Source organism: Paroedura picta, chromosome 11 (assembly GCF_049243985.1).
Source record: "Paroedura picta isolate Pp20150507F chromosome 11, Ppicta_v3.0, whole genome shotgun sequence".
Taxonomy (NCBI): domain Eukaryota; kingdom Metazoa; phylum Chordata; class Lepidosauria; order Squamata; family Gekkonidae; genus Paroedura; species Paroedura picta.
Window position 1 is genome coordinate 45,166,310 of NC_135379.1, and position 17,514 is coordinate 45,183,823.

The 17,514-nt window shown below is 42.8% G+C and overlaps 1 protein-coding gene across 3 annotated transcripts in view; it reads right to left on the reverse strand.

Annotated features, from left to right (window-relative positions):
• Nucleotides 1-17,514, reverse strand: part of BBS9 (Bardet-Biedl syndrome 9) — a 249,944-nt gene that overhangs the window by 7,249 nt on the left and 225,181 nt on the right. The gene's annotated exons all lie outside the window — the stretch shown is intronic.

Consider the following 17,514-nt stretch of genomic DNA (forward strand, 5'->3'; position numbering starts at 1 on the left):
GGGGCATTCCTTTCAATCACCTCTCCATTAATTCCTTCTTTTAAGTATGTTGACAGGGCAAGAAAGGGAAATAAAATTGCCCGTGGAAGATAAGCTGGACTCTATGAACTGTGAATGGCTTGATTCAGATTGCTTCCCCTCCCCGACCGCTGAGTTTGGGGTGATGGAGCATTTGGATACATGAGTAAGTGGGTGTTAAGAAGTTGAACAAACTTTGCCCAGGGACTAGAGAAGCAGAGCTGCACAAGCACCCCAAAAGCAAACAGAGAAGTCCCAGTTCACTGGCACAAAAGACCAAAGCGGTGAAATCTCAGCAAGAGCGTTCATTCCCTCGGGGTCTGTAAGACTCCATTCTCCAGAGGGTCTGCTTCCAAAGGACAATTGAAACGACCGTGTGGAGAGGTGGGCCGGATTTGCAGAGGTCACTTGGGCATGGGCTTCCTTTTGTTCTGCGCTGTTAGCACATGCTGAGGTGGCTGCGGGGATCGCTATGCGCTCTTGTTGCATTTCCAAACTTCATTAGTGGCCAGGAATGGAGAGTCGAGATGTAGGTTCATTAAATGGGCCACTTGTAATGCACTGAGAAGAGCTGGGAAGGCCAAAGAACAGAATGGAAGAACACAAGGACAGCTTGGAAAGCGGCCTGGGAAGAAAAGGTCTGGTTCCAGAACTAAAAAAAAACCCCTAAAAAGTACTTTTTTTTTTTTTTTTTACCTATATGGATCTCAGTCCTCAAAGCAACTGGCAATTATACATCTAAATCTATAGTAAAAAGAAACATTCAAAATGATAATCGTACAAAAAACGCACAAATCTCTGGGTGCAAGAGAAGTCTTGATTCCCCCACGCACCAGTATGTTTTCCCAAGGCCAACAGCATTCGCATACTGGATAGGATAGCATGCTATAAAGGTAAAGGTATCCCCTGTGCAAGCACTGAGTCATGTCTGACCCTTGGGGTGATGCCCTCTAGCGTTTTCATGGCAGACTCAATACGGGGTGGTTTGCCAGTGCCTTCCCCAGTCATTACCGTTTACCCCCCAGCAAGCTGGGTACTCATTTTACCGACCTCGGAAGGATGGAAGGCTGAGTCAACCTTGAGCCGGCTGCTGGGATCGAACTCCCAGCCTCATGGTCAGAGCTTCAGACAGCATGTCGGCTGCCTTACCACCCTGCGCCACAAGAAGCTCTTGTGACCAAATGTAACTAACCTCAGGAGGTAAGACAATGGAGGATGGAAACTTATTTTGAGGGGTGTGTTTTAAAGTGCCGTTCTTTCACAACAGACCCTTTGGGAGCATGCTATAGTACTTAGAAAACTGGACGGACTGGGCCCTGCTGGGTTGAAATCCACACTCGGTCATGGGACAGTTGATTTGAGTACATTAGCACCTTACAGACCAACAAGATTTCCAAGGATAAGCTTTTGAGAGCCCAAACTCCCTTCATCAGATATGAGTTGGAACAAAGATCTCTTATATCTCACTAAGAAGGTGGGAAGGGTGTTGAAAAGAAGGCATGCAGAATGCAGAGGTACAAAGTACATAGTAATTCACTTGATTCGAGCAGAGGAGAAATGCTTGTGGGCAGAAAATTAGAATCTGTAAAGAGACAAGAATCCTATGTTTCTATTCAGCACTGGGGGAGGGTATTCATTCTTCTGAATTTGTGAATGAATTCTTCAGCAATTGCGCATTCTTTGTTTGAGGACTGATTCAGGTGGGTATTTATTAAAATACACTAGCTACCAGTTGTGGCCCGGATCCGGTTCAAGGTTTTGGTTTTAACCTTTAAGGCTCTTTGCAGTCTGGGGTGACATGTCTGGGGTGATGCCCTCCAGCGTTTTCATGGCAGACTCAATACGGGGTGGTTTGCCAGCGCCTTCCCCAGTCATTACCATTTACCCCCCCTAAATAAAATAGGAAGTGTTTAATGGTATTGACCCTCAGTTATTGAGAGGATATTCTGGAGGTAATTAAGTGTGCCACTCACAACCTTTTTACTTTCTTTTACTTGCCCTGTTCAAGAGAAACAATTATTAAACTGGTTGACGATAGCAGAATGATACATGAGAGACACTGATCTACCTACTGGGGAGGGAGCTTTCAAAAGTTCATGACAGTATCAAATAAAAAATAGCTCCATAGAAAAGAAATTGAAATCCAGGATGCAGGGAACATACATTGGATGGTCGGTGGGATGCTGTAGAAGAGCAAGTATGTCAAAGCAATGGCAGGCAAAGATTTTGATGGTACTAAAGGGCTTCTGAGATGCTTTACAGGAAGGAAAATGACAAGAGGGGAACAGTTGTCCAAATCATATAAAGCTTTATGCCACTGAGCTAAAATGAGATGGCATGTTTGTCACGTCTGAATCAAGGCTTTGTAAAGACAAGGGCATGGGCAGCAGAAACTTCATGGATTAGGAATCCTCACATCAGTTATAGATGTTAAACTGCATATCTTCAGTTATGCAAATACGCTTTCTCATAAGGCTCTTGAAATTTGACATTGGTGGACTCTTTAGTTATAAAAGGTTTCTGATCTTTATTCTGATAAATAAAATTATCCTCACATCCTTTATCAGCCTTTCTCAACTTTTTTACTGTCAAGAACCCCCTGAAACGTTCTTCAGGCTTTGAGAAACCCCCAGAAGGGGAGTAATTGTGCAGAATATGGTTGGGAAGCAGAGCTGTGGCCATGCCCACCAGGGCCCCTTCCTTCCCCACCCCATCCCCTCCAGGTCCATCACTGGCCATTTAGGGATGGGGTGGGTGGGTCGGGGTGACCATATAAAGTCATATCACCCAATAGATGTTTAACACATTTCAAAAATATATAAAGAATTAATTAACTCCCACCCATTGGGGAAACCCTTCCAGGGCCGTCACGAAAGCCCAGGGTTTCATGAAGCTTGACCAATATAATATAACCCAAAATAACTCCAAGTCCTTGATATCCATGTTTACAGGAAAGTGGGAGAAATTCACAGCTATTTCACGGCTTTCCTGGCATCCTTAAACCAAAATTATGATAATATGATAATTATTGGTGTCTGAAAAAAAATCCTCTATTGATTATAATTTCATTATCACTTTAAAAAGTTGAAGAGAAAAGTACAGCTTCCTTTTTCTTTGCAAGCACTGCATGCCAGAAAGGTATTTCTCAGACTTCTAAGAACAAAAAAGCCCAAACAATCCTAGTACAAATTTGGAAATTTACAAGTTTGAACATTTTTTAAAAAACAGGAAGACCAAGCATAAGCACTTCCTTTGTAATGTAGATAGTGGCCCTCAAACAATCAAAACTGCAAAGTCATATTATACTTTTAGTTTAGTCAGTTACTGTAGCTCAGTGAAATAATTCAGATGGACTTCATTGCAACCCAGAATGCCTGTGGGGTACACAGAAAGCCACTGAAAGATTCCATGTACCATGAATGGAACTGTGCTAGATAACAGGTAATATTCTCCCTCCTGCCCTCACTGTTGTCTTTTGTGTCCCACAAAATTGAGCCCCTGTGGATCAGTTGGACCCTTTAGATCATCACAGGGGTTGATGAGGATCCAAACCCAATGAATTTTAGGGATTTTGTTAGGCTCAATGATACTGGATGGCGAAGTATACAGAATAATGATGATTTTTTCTTAAATGAAGATTTTTTAGCCAAACTAAATCTGAAGAATATGCTCCAAAGTACTATGGAGCTGAACTGTCAAAGTTTCCAAAATGGAAGAAGCCTCAATACGCAGATTAATTCTGCATTCAGTTTGATGGGAAGATGGAATGTCAACTGAATGACAGAGCAGCTGCCTGACCAAAGAAAAACTCTAGAGCTTCCTTCAAGATCGTCCTTCCTTTGTCTAGTAGAAACATTTGTCTTCAAAAGGCCACATGAGTAGAAGCAATCGGAAGCATAGTAGCACAGCAACCAAAGTAAGAGGTACCAGCTAATGACTTCAGATTCCTGCTTCTAACCACCCTTCTCCTGCACCCTCATCCCACAACACCGCTAATGGAAAGTTAAACCCAGCTAGGACAGATCATATCAGAACAAGCCTGCATTAAGAGCTATAGTGAGGCTCTAAGGTAGCCCACAAGAGTTTGAGTTCTGAATTATGGACTGAAATGCCTGGTAAAAGCAATGCTGAGCATAGGTCTTCCGAGGGCATAGTATTGAATTCAGCTCTTCACTGTGCTTTCTTGGAGCTTTTTTGGATTAGGTACTGCAATTCATGCTGAGTTTTGATTTTGTTTTGATTAACAGTCTTATCTAAGTCCACTGCAACAAAAGGCAGGTAGTATCTTTGTAAGGAAGGGGAAAGGACTGACTGGAACTTCAGTAGACATCTCTGAAGCACAGCAAGTCACAATAATGTCAAAACAAAACAGCAAGTCAAAACAAAAAAGGCTATTTGTTAAAACAGTTGTTTAATACTCTCCTTCTAAAAGTAATCTAGATCAACTAATCTAACCTGCTTCCCAGCTAATATTCATGGAAGTTAGAGGGTAGAGTGTCTATTTTTCCTTCATTTTGACTACAGGAAGTATATGAGGGGAGTATATCCCGTGTTTTACAGGTTGCTGCTAATGGTCTACAGGCCCATCTACTGAACCAGGTCATTGACAGAATAGGTAATATGAAAGGCTGTATTGCTGAACCTTGTATGCATCAATTCTGTTTGGGAAAATGGATGCAATGCAGACTGATCATGGGCCCTTTGGGCTAACACAGCTCAGCTCTGACATAGGCTGAATCTGCACAGAGCTTTTATTCCAATCCCAGGTGGATTCAGTCCCGGCAGTCTCCATTGAATGCGATTTCCATTTCGATTTTGTCCGATTTAAATTTATCCTCTGCAACAAGCATGATTGATCTGGAGTGACCCTACCTCTTCCCCCGCAGTATTCTAGAGTGGATATAACCCTCAATATTTGAAAAATCGGCATGAGAAAGCATACAGCTCTCTGCTTGTTCCGAACTTGTTTCTGAGCCTCCGTTGTATAAAAGCCCTGATTGGCCAAGGCTTCAGTTCAAAGGCTTCCTCGTTCCCAGGCTACAAGCTTGCCTTAAAGGGGAAACATTAACTTCTCTCCGCAGAAGCTCCAGAAGCCCTAACTTATCTTGGTAGAGATTTGCCTCTTGTTTTTTTCTCCCTCCTCTGCTGTCTCCAATCCTATCCCCCACCCCCCTTCAAGAAAAGAAAGAAAAGAGGCTCCTGCTTTGCTTGGCTCCTTCCCCCCCCCCCCCCCCTCAGCTTCCCTAACAATGTGCAGAACACTTTTCTGTTTCAATGGGGAGGGGGGGAATAGAGGAAGACCTGAGTTCAAATCAATCTGGATGCAGCAGGATTCACAATGGAATAAACAAAATGCAGATAGGTCCCCAGAAATAACGGAACTGGTGGCCGAATTCTTGGCTACTATGATACAAAGGGACAGTCGGCTAAGCAAGAATCAGTTCTAGACTAGGGGCATCTATAGTTGGTGGAAATTCCTGATTGCTGGGCATTTGGGAGGAATCTATTGTTGGTTGCTGCCTATTTATTTCTCTTATTTGTTTTATTTAGACTATGTAATTTTTATCAATTAATTATGAATTACTCCTATTTTCATGATGTTTTTATATGACATTAAAGGTTTTTTAAAATTTGAAATTTGAAGTGCAGATTCAGCCATAAAGAGACTAATCCCTTAACACATTGGGAGATTCCAGGCTCTCATTAACCTAATCCAGAGTTCCATGAGGACATTGTATGACATTAAATAACTTCATACCTGTCAGGATTCTAGTTTTGAAATGACACGTTGGTACAGATTGATTCAAAGAAGGCAGGGGTGGACTAGCCCCGTGGCTTACTGGCAAGGTCCAAGTGGGCTGTGGCCCTTGAGGGTCACAGAAGCACTTGACTTGGATGCTGGCCACAATGGCAATCACAAAGTGTAGGCTTCCCACCTGTTGTCACTGTCACTCAAATGATTCTGCAGTGCTCCCAATACAATGTTTTGATTTTGTTTGTTGTACCGCCATCTTGTTCTGTTGTTTTTATTGTTCACCTGTATTTCATTTTATTGGGATAAAATTTGGGAATTTTACTGTTATAAGATTTTTACGTAACAATGTTTATGTGTGTGTGTGTGTGTGTGTGTGTGTGTGTTGTAAACCATTGTTTACAACACACAGTTTACTGTTTACAACACACAGTTTACTGTTTACAACAACAGTTCGCTGGGAGCAGCTGTCTAGAAATCAAACGGAGCTTAAACAGTTCTGCAGGGCCTGCAAAAAGGAGCTCCTCCACCAGGCATTTGGCCGAGACCAGATGTAATCTACAGCGACCAAGGGCCCCTGCTCCCCCCCGCCCCCCCTCAGAATTCAATCAATAAGCCACCCCCCTCAGAATCCCATCAACAAGCCCTGGACCTGTTTGTGTTATGATTGTTTATTGTTATACTGTGTTGTGTTTGGTTGCAATTGTTGGTTATTGGTTTACATGTTCTACAGACTGTTTTATGTATGGTTCTCTGTTATAATGTAAACCGCCCTGAGCCTCCGGGGAGGGCGGTATAAAAGTATGATAAATAAATAAATAAATAAATAAATAAATAAATAAATAAATAAATAAATAAATAAATAAATAAATAAATAAATAAATAAATAAATTATGAATAAAAATAAATAAATGCTGTTTACTGGCAATATACTAAACATTCTAACTAGGGTTGTGTGATTCGGCTGCCAAAGCAGCCATTTCCACCCGTAGTAGCTAGTGCTGTGCCGTGAGGGGGGAGGCGCCTGCTGCTACGGGTGGGAATGGCTGTTATGGACGGGAATGGCTGCTTCAGTGGCCAAATCTCACAACCCTAATTCTAACTGTATTTAACATTGGTTCCTAATTTCTGTAATCTGCATTGAATCTTGACAAGAAACAAATCAGTGCCCCATCACAAACCAACTGACAATGAAAGTATGTCAGGAATTTTCACCTGTTCAGGGTTTGTGAACTGAAATTTGTGAACTGAAGAACTGCAATAAACTACCACAAATTTTGGCGCAATTTGTGGTGGCTTGTGATGGTTCATGAAGAACTCTTCATGAGAAACATCTAGGTGGTTGGGACCTCCCTGCCACTCAGCTGTCTGGTTTAGTGGCTCGGAGCCATTCAAACCCTGCTTTCAGTTCCCCACAACTTTTCATGAGGAGCAGAAAACAGTTTATATAATCTTATAACCTGAAAAGCTGTGGAGAGCAGAAAGCAAAGTTGAAATGGAAGGTGTGAAGTCTGCCACTCAGCTGTTAGGTTTAAATGGCTCCAAGCCATTTGAACCCTCCTGATTGGCTCCTCTCTGCTATGAGGTGGAGGAGCAGAACCAGAGGGTTAAATTGAGTCATTTTACCCGCTGGTTTGCTTTTCGCCACTTCAAAATGGCGGGGAGCAGAACTGAAGGATATAGATAATTTTGAAGTGTTATAGCTTCCTTAGAGCCTCTTGTGGCGCAGAGTGGTAAGGCAGCAGCCATGCAGTCTGAAGCTTTGCCCATGAGGCTGGGAGTTCAATCCCAGCAGACGACTCAAGGTTGACTCAGCCTTTCAACCTTCCGAAGTCGGTAAAATGAGTACCCAGCTTGCTGGGAGGTAAAACGGTAATGACTGGGGAAGGCACTGGCAAACCACCCAGTATTGAGTCTGCCATGAAAACAGTAGAGGGCATCACCCCAAGGGTCAGACATGACCCAGTGCTTGCACAGGGGATACCTTTACCTTTATAGCTTCCTTAAGTATTGCAGATGAGTCACAGAAGCAACAGTTTCTCCTACTCAGCATGTTTTCAATGAATGACTGCCATTGGGTTTTTTTTTTAAACTAGGGGCTATTATATATTATTTTCATAATATTTGATCATTTACATTATTAAAGGTTCTCACAAACCTCTCTGGAAATAATGTACAATAATATTTTAGTGTTTGATGTCATTCTTCCTTTAAACGTCTGGCTGGGATGAAGAAGTAATGAGGGATTAAAATAAAAATCTGTTTAAGAACAATAGGCAGAGAAGAATAATACTTTTGTGTAATATTTTCCAGTCATGAATTTCACACATTCCCTTTTTCCAGAACTGATCACTAAGTTTTACTCTTGGCTTCAAAACAAAAGAACACAAAACTCACGTTAAAATAATGGGAAAGTTGTGTGCATTATAGAGAAAACTTAACACGTTGGCCTTCCCTTTTTAATCATATGAAAATTATGGGATATCCTGTTTTTGAGGAAACAAACCCAAAATTTTTGAAGGATATTAGGGTATCCTTAATGGTCTTATACTTCCCACCTGATGCTAATGTACACTTCAAAGGTGAAGTTACAGCCTGACTTTGTTACCCACCACAGAGTTCTCCACAGAGCCATGAGATGGAGACATCAACCTCTCGCCCTTATGGCACTACTGGTAAAGGGCAGCTGTTCTTAAATTGTTGGAAAGGAGGCACAGAGAGCACTCAGCACTTGGATTCAAGGTATGAAGTTGGCAGGGGGGGAATGAAACTCTGATGTAGGTAGATCTGATGCCACTCATTGACTGATTATGCACAGGGCGGGTAGTCTGGGGTGGCGGCAGCAGGGCAGTGAGGCTAATCCCTGATTATGTATGACACTGCTGCCATCCCGGCCGTGGCCTGGTGCGGAGCCCCAGGTGGTATGTGAACGCGGAAACTCCCACATTCCCCGCAATATCGTGGGTGTCATCCGCAGCCTCCTGGGCCAGCCCCATATATGGCTGCTGCTGTGCATAATCGGTCACTGCTAACTAAATATTGTTGGTCGAATGCTATCTTGTAAAGCTCATCAGAGTCATATTGTGCTTGTTAGACCCACTAGATTCTGCAGGTAGCTATGTTTCTTCATCTTCCAATTATCCCAATGTGATACAGGGAAAAGGGGTGCTTCACCATTATAAAGGTTCTTAGAAAACTGCTCTTTGAAGAGGTCAAAGATGTTCTATTCCCTTTCTGATGACAGTGTTGGATTCATCCACTAGCTTAGCAGTAGCTGTACAAGATTCCTTCATGCTTTGCTATGGAACTGATTGTTAGTGCTAGATTTCAGGAACCCAGAAAGCAAAATTAGTTGGGGAAAGGAGAGAAAGGAGAAGACAAGCTGAAAAGAGAGGATACACACTGACCATAGCAAACATTAAAACTACCCCCCCCAAAAAAAAGTATAACTGTGATTTTAAAGGAATAATAGCCATCCATTTTTGAAAATTTAGAATCTTCTGACAGATTCATTTTCTGAACTATTAATTTCCCTCATGTAAGTTTAATTACTTTCATTCTTGATGGTTACTGATTTAGACAATCTAGCAAATACAGCATTCACAGGGATGTCTCATTGTCTAATTAACACAGAATTATTAATTACAAATATTATTTATAAATATTTATAAAGGGGAAAAACTGTTTATACTGGACTTTCCCCCTGATTAATTCAACTTTGTATTGAAGTGACTTAAAAAAGCATTTTGCAGATATTTCTCAAAAATTATAGACTGAACACTGAAATTGTAAATACTTTAGGGCTGAAATATGTGACCATAAAAATGTACAGACTTAGGACCACCACATGTGGAAAATTGGTTTTCTGGATTGTAGCACAAAGCATAATTTAAAAACGGTAAATATGAAAGGCTGCTCTACAGTGAAGTTCTTGTTAGCATAAAATATCTGAATAATTATGTGGCCAGAGCTTTTGAGTGAGGACAATAATTTCATTAGACTATCACAAATAAAAGTTTCTCAACCCATGAACTGAATCACAACACTGAGTCAAACTAGAGATTCCACCTCTAGAATTTGGAGGGGGCCAGGGACATGTGTGCAGAGTCGTGTGGGCGTGTGACATCACTTTCTGGAAGACCCAGAAATGATGTTGTAAAGTGGGGGGGGGGGGTCAGAGATTTGATAAATCCTCAAGCAACACACATCATGATGTCACTTCCTCTTTTCACCAGAAGTGATGTTACATGCAGGCACAATGCTGACATACCCACCCTTTTCCCCTGCCAGTCTTTTGAGGTGCTGGCAGGCACCAGATGATATCTCCTTGAGGTTTCCTACTGTAGTGGAGACCTGATACCCCTAGCTCAAATCAATGCCACCATTTTCTGTATCTGACATCTACTAATTGCGGAGGCAGGCGGGCATACCCGCAGTCCAAATGAACACGCATACAAGTTTCTTGGCAAAAGTGGGTCACCGTTTATTAAAAATACAAACAACAACATCCCCTGAGCGTGGGCACACCCTAAGGTGGAGGGGTGGATCCATGACCTCCCCTTCTTCTCTGCTGCCCTTGTGCAGCCCCCCGGAAGAGAGGGGGAGGTAATCTCCAGCGGGCCCGCCCGCGGAGCCGGCCGACCTGTCGGCCGGACCCCTAACCATCAGGCCCGCTATCCCTTGGGAAGGCAAGACTGGCCGGGCCCCACGGGCGTCAACCTCGTTGGAGCCCGCCCCCAGCCGCCCTGCCATGGAAAGCGGCCGGCTCCTCCAGCGAAGCCGGCCCGCCAGCCACGGCCGCCTCCTTAGGGGAGGCTCCCACAAGTGGGCACCCCCTGGCTCACGGGCGCAGGTAGTGCCCCCCCTGGATCCGCCCCTTAACAAACCGCCACTGCTCGTTAAACTGCAAAGTGACCCCAAACCGCTAAATAGGGTGGGAGGGCGGGAAAGGAAGAGCGGGGTGGCCGTGGAGCGGGCAGCAATGTGCCTGGCCAGGCCGCTAGCGCCTTATAAGCCAGCCGCTGCCCCATCCACGCCCCCCCGGTCTCAGGTGAGCGGCGCGCCTCTTGCAGGGGGCGTGGCCCCTACCTGGGCATGCCGCGGCGAGTTCTTTGTCCTCGCGGGGCCTCCGCTTCCGCAATGGCCGCCGCGCGTTTATGGCGGCGGCGGCTCTTGTCAGGTCAAACCAAGATGGAGGGAAGTCACAATCTCTGTGAGACTGACAAATCCTGGCCAATTTAAATTTATAGAATTATTGAATTCATACTGGATGGCTTTATCTCCAGCTTGGTGTAGTGGTTAAGAGTGGTGGCTTCTAATCTGGCAAGCTGGGTTTGATTCCCTGCTCCCCCACATACAGCCGGCTGGGTGACTTGGGCTCACCACAGCACTAATAAAGCTGTTCTGACCAAGCAGTTATATCAGGGCTCTCTCAACCTCACCCACCTCACAGGCTGTCTGTTCTGGGGAGAGGAAAGGAAGGTGAATGTAAGCTGCTTTAAGACTTCTTCTGGTAGAGAAAAGTAGTATATAAAATCCAACTCTTCTTCTCCTCTTGTGCACACATGAACATCTAGTTCTGAAAATGTATTGGCCAAGGTCAATAGTGCTGCAAATAAATCTTGGGAGATATTAAGGTAACACTTTGTGTGTGTGTGGGGATGAAGCAGTAAGACTTTCTTATGGGCAAAGGAAACCATAAAACTTTAGTAGACTTACCATGCTTGGGAATAGTAAAACTTCATCAGTTTACATGATCTGGTGAGAAATAAGCTCTGCTATTACAGAAGCCTAAAACCTGGTTGTATCTAGAGGCTCATGAATTTGGCAACTGTAAATGCAGACATTTGAAGGCAAGTGAGAAATAATGTGATATGGCAAATTTCACACTTGAAATTATTTTATTCTCTTAACCTAATGTACTTATTGGTAACTGTCTGATGGTCCAGGTTCACACATGCTTCATTTTATAGAGGGACATGAGAAAATTTCCCCACATTTTTGAGGAAGTTTGTGTCTCACCAAAGAGACTGCTCACCTGTGCTACAATCACAATAGTGGATATGCATTTTTTACAAGAACAGAGCTTTTCAAATAGTTTCCTTTGCCCACAGACAAAGTACCCTACCTTTATTTCACACAGATCCCCATTTAAAAACTGAGATCGCATTTGCAGATTTTTAAAAAAGAAGTACATATTCTTCTTTGCTCTTTTTCATTTGCTTGCTGTTTCACATTGGAATCACTCTTAATTCAAACTGCAGCACTTTACTTGTACTTTTGTTTGAACATTATATGACATCAAGTTATACAATATCTTGTATAAAGGCACTGCTCTTTGGAGGGTGGGGTGGATTCAGGAAAATGGTTTCAAAACATGTTGCTATACTAGGGGGGCATAGTAATGTAAGTTTTCACCACGGCAGAGCCCAAAGATGAATAATATCCATAAACTCTAAGCATCAAAATAGTTCAAGTAACAAGAGCAATTTCATTCAAGAAGCATTCTCCTCTATAGGCTGTGTTTGGCTGGCTTGGATCATCTGCCCAAAGGACATAGCCAAGTCTAACTGACTACATAGCATCATGGCATCATCATCAGCAAGATGTTCACTGTATATAATGCTGCCTTAAGACATTAAAATCATGGCATAAAAATGAACAACAGACCATTTTAGTCAACTGGTCAGCTCTGCAATTCAGTAGCTCATTACAGATAAATCACAAAGAAACCCAAGTAGAAACTTTGTAAGTCACAAATTTGTCTGTATCAGATAACAGATACATACATTTCCTCTGCAAAACCACCATCGTATTTAATATGTGATCCCTGATTGGATAGAATTGTGTAATGAAATGGAAAGAAGATGGAAGCAAGGTGTGTGTATGTGTGTGTGTGTGTGGGGGGGGAGAATATGTAACACAGCAACACATCAGGGAAACAGTGGCTTTAATCCAGCAATGCACAAGCAGAAACAATGCAGTTCCACTTATGCAATAAGTTGTGACTTTGCACAAGCAATCGTTGCAATCTCTTTTTTGTGGAAATTTTGTGGTAGATCCAACTAAATGGTGGCAAACACATAGGAAAGAGCGAAGACTCTGCGTGTGTTTGTGTATACACACACACAGAATATTGCAAACACCCTGAAAGTACAATTTTTGGTTCCAGAGGCAAGAAAGGCAAACATTCACCAGAGGATTTGCTTCAGGAAACAAAGTAAAAAAATATTCATTGCGTCCTTAATCCACATGAAATAGATTTTAAATAATTTTAATGTCCTCTTTACAAGAATAAATTCAAGCTATCACACCAAAGCTTGAAGTCATAATGTTCTAAAGCAACATTAACCTTTTGATTAATTCAAGCTTGATCAAAGCTCAGTAAGTAATGCAAACTCTGCTCTGCAACGAACTTAACCCCCCCCCTTTAATACTTTTACTATCAATGCATCAATAAATGTTTTTAAAGGGGGTTGATTATTTCATTTTTTAACGTTCTCCAAAAAACATGATGACATACTTTAAAACTAAGCAATAAATAACTGTGTCACATACTGGCTGCACACAGTATTGTGCTGTTTTAAATGTTTATTTCCCTGGGAACTGCTTTTCTGAACTCTCCAAACTGCTCTCCTAGGACCTTCTGGTTTTACACATGGTTTTTCAAGAGACTCTCTGCTGGAGACATTTAACAACAGAGGTTCACACAGAACTCCAAAAGCTCTCCTCGAATCTCTCCAGGTGACGGGTCTCAGGAAGAAATGTACAGAGTTATATTGAGACTGCTTCAGCTATGGTCAACCCTAAAGATAAATACTGTATGAAAACTTCACAAAGGGAGTCCCCCCCCCACCTCCCTCCTTCTGCACTTGTCTAATAGAGGGTGTCTTTTTCAGATAGCCATGATTGCACTTAAAAGATTTTTGTCACTTTACATACAACAAAATCATGTTAAAGTACACAATCACATATTTTATTGAAGGTGCTGTTGCCTACTAGTAGGCTGTTTTAACAAGCAGGAGCTTTCAGGGAAACCCAGGGTCTCACAGTAGCTAAGAATCTGAAGGATAAACCAGGAAGTCATGGGTTCAAATCTCAACTTTGCTACAAATTCAATGGGTACAAGCCACTATCTCTCTTGGTCTCAGCTCCACATCTGCAATATAGGGGCTAAAAGGTAAAGGTAAAGGTATCCCCTGTGCAAGCACCGAGTCATGTCTGACCCTTGGGGTGACGCCCTCTAGCGTTTTCTTGGCAGACTCAATACGGGGTGGTTTGCCAGTGCCTTCCCCAGTCATTACCATTTACCCCCCAGCAAGCTGGGTACTCATTTTACCGACCTCGGAAGGATGGAAGGCTGAGTCAACCTTGAGCCGGCTGCTGGGATTGAACTCCCAACCTCATGGGCAGACAGATTCAGACAGCATATCGCTGCCTTACCACTCTGCACCACAAGAGGCTCTATAGGGGCTAATACAAGCTTATTTAATGGGATTACAGTTTTAAGGATTACTGAAAGAACTAATATGAACGGTTCTGGATAAAGTGACATATACATACAAGGTATTATATACTACCTAAATTATCATCTGTAAAATCATGAAATAAGTCCAAGTAAAAAAGTCAAGAGTAAAAAAATGCAAGTCCTTCTCAAACCTTTCCCCCTTTAAAAATCTTAACAACTGTATAGAAAAGCCCAGCTTTGAGCAATGAAATCAAGAAAAGCTTGATGATTAAATTCCCTGTTCCATTCCCACAGAGATCTAATCCACATTGTGATCTCCCAAGCAGTTTACTTTTTACAGACTTGTGTCTGCTTTGGTCCTCAAGTGGCATTAGAATCCAGGGTTGTCTTCGCAGAACTTCCAGTTCAAACTTCACAGGAACTGACAGGGTGGCTGAAGGAAGCCGGTCAAATTGGCAGTGAGCTGAGAAGGAGACAGGGTTTTAAGAAGGGTGGGATGAAAGGGAAAATCAAGAAGGAGGTGGAACTGGAGGGAAAAGCCCACAGCTTGCTTAGAAATGGGATTTGTATGAAGTTGACAGGAAATGGATGAGGGATAGAGCTCTGTGAGTGATAAATCAAAGGCACAGGAAGGCACAGCGTTACTAGGCCCAAAACCACGAGATTTCCTATTTATTTAATGGGTCCATGGGGGAAAGTACCAACCAGTAGAAACATCTCCATCCATAGCACCACTAGATGTTGGGTGTTTATGGAATTTTCTCCTCAATAATTCCTTCACAGGAGAGGATCCCTAGGATACAAAGTGGAGGAGAAATCCTATCCCTGACCACCAGCCTTATGACCTTTAGGCTCTATTTTCTCCACATCCTGACCCTGGCTCCATTCCTTCTGCCTGCTCTTTGTTCCTCAACTCCATGGTGCTGGTGGCTGGCACTACTGCTTCAATGCCGGGCACCATTTTGGGTTGCCCAGATGCCACCTTCCCTGCACCCAATGTCTATACCAACACAAATATCATTCTTAACACATTAAGGCATTCCATTTTTAACAAACACCTTTTTTCAGAAAGAAGAAGAGTTGGTTCTTATCTGCCACTTTTCTCTACCCGAAGGAGGCTCAAAGTGGCATACAGTCACCTTCCCTTCCTCTACCCACAACAGACACCCTGTGAAATGGGTGAGGCTGAGAGAACCCTGATATCACTTCTCGGTAAGAACAGCTCTATCAGTGCTGTGGTGAGCCCAAGGTCACCCAGATGGCTGCATGTGGGGGAGTGCAGAATCGAACCCGGCATGCCAGATTAGAAGCCCACACTCCTAATGACTACAGCAAACGGGCTCTCCTACACTGTAGACATGGCTTATCCTGTTGTGAGGAATTTTCTAAAATATGTACAGTGGTACTCCTTGACTATGAGATATAAAAACAGGGGCACGCTCAGGGTGCTCAGCCTGTCACGTTCCACATATGATTGTACAGTATCATTTGAAAAATCTTTTGGGCATTACTTGGATAAGTGTTGAATTTCCTTTGCCCATAGAGCTAACCAAACCAATGTGCCATGGGAGAAAAAGCAGTAAATTATTCTTTCTCTCTCTCTCGCTGTGGCATGGCTGGCTCCCCAAATAGGACTGACACAGGTGGGAATGGTAGCACTCACATCACTTTCCTATTTCCCTCTTTGCGATGGTGCCACCACAGCTGACCAGGTGGGGTACAGTCCTGACACACCTTAGGCTTTGCCAACTTTCTCAGACTGCACGTGGCTCTCAATCGAGGCTTAGGTCTTTGGAGAGTGGGCAGCAAGGAAAGGCAGAACCAGTGAGGCTCAGCATTGAGTTGCAGTATCTGCCATAGGGTCATTGTCCATGGGGTTATGACTGGTCGGACACGACTTCGCACCTAACAACAACAACAGCAATCTGCCAGGACACCATGGAGCAAATTACAATCACCGGTCTTTTGCTAGTGCAGAATGAGAATGGCTCATCGGTTTGCAACACTAAACGTTTCACCCCTGTGAGCAAGGTTAATAGTCACGAGCTGGCATCCACCCCTGGGGTGGGAACACAAAGTGGCCACAAAGTTCAGTGATATATGAGTCATCTGATACTGTGAGTCAATAGCTGCCTGTAGCTGGCTGAAAATGCCACACTGGTAGGTGTTACTCCAGCCGTTAACACTGCTTGCACCATGGACAAGGCGATACACATGACTGCCAAAACACATAAGAGATATCCAAGCCAAATTCCGACTCTGCCAGATTCTCAAAATAACATATATTTATAAAGACGCCATTCTCAATCTGCGACACCATCCAAAGCCATGTCTGAATGTGCTGGCCATCACCACACCTACCTGTGTGTCTGAAACCATGGTCTGACAAATCATCAGGGTTTTCTCATTCATGACCACTTCAGTTAATGTCAAAATAACACCCAGCCTTTGGAGGAGTTTGATTTAAAGCACCAATAACAATAATCCCAACTGGGGCCAAAATCATTTCCAGTAATTCCAAAACTTTTTAAAATCTTGGCTTCTGACTTGCAAGTCGTTTTTTGTCACAGCTAAATATCAAAACTCTTTCTTTACCCATTACCCTAAAGCCAGCTTCTTATATGAGGCTTAGCCTGTATCACTAAGAGAGTAATTTTTTTTTTCACTCAGACAGTCCTTTCTTGCAACTTTAAGGCGTTTGATCACCCCCAAAGGTAAACCACAAGGCTGTCTTATAATACCAGGTTCAAACCCTGCGCTTTCGTATTGGGCAACCTCAACAAAAGTCCCATAAAATTACATTTCTCACTTCCACGGACACTATGGAATTATAATAACTAATTCATTGATAAGTTTTTTCTAATTCTGTAAGTTCCTTTTCCTGTTGCAGAACACTAAAAACAATCTCCAGTGGAAGAGGTTAGAATTTTAGAGTTTTCAAGGAAAAGAGTGGTAAGGATTTGCCCTGCAGTTTCCACTAATGGAAACCACACTTGATGGGGCCTTTTTGGTCATGGCACTAGGATATGTCTGGCAAGATCTCTGTGGAACTTAGTAAACCTTTACCTTTTGGGGGGCAGGTTTTGAGTTTAATCAATTTAACTCTGAATATGGACAGTTTTAAAGTTATCCTTGTCCACTGTGGCTCTGTAAGTTTTTGTTTTGATGTTGAGCATTCCCTTAATACTTGTATTTCTATGAGTATTAATTGCAATTACATGAGAGGCTTGAAAGTCATTCCTCTATCAAAAAGTCGTATATCAGTATTATAAATGAA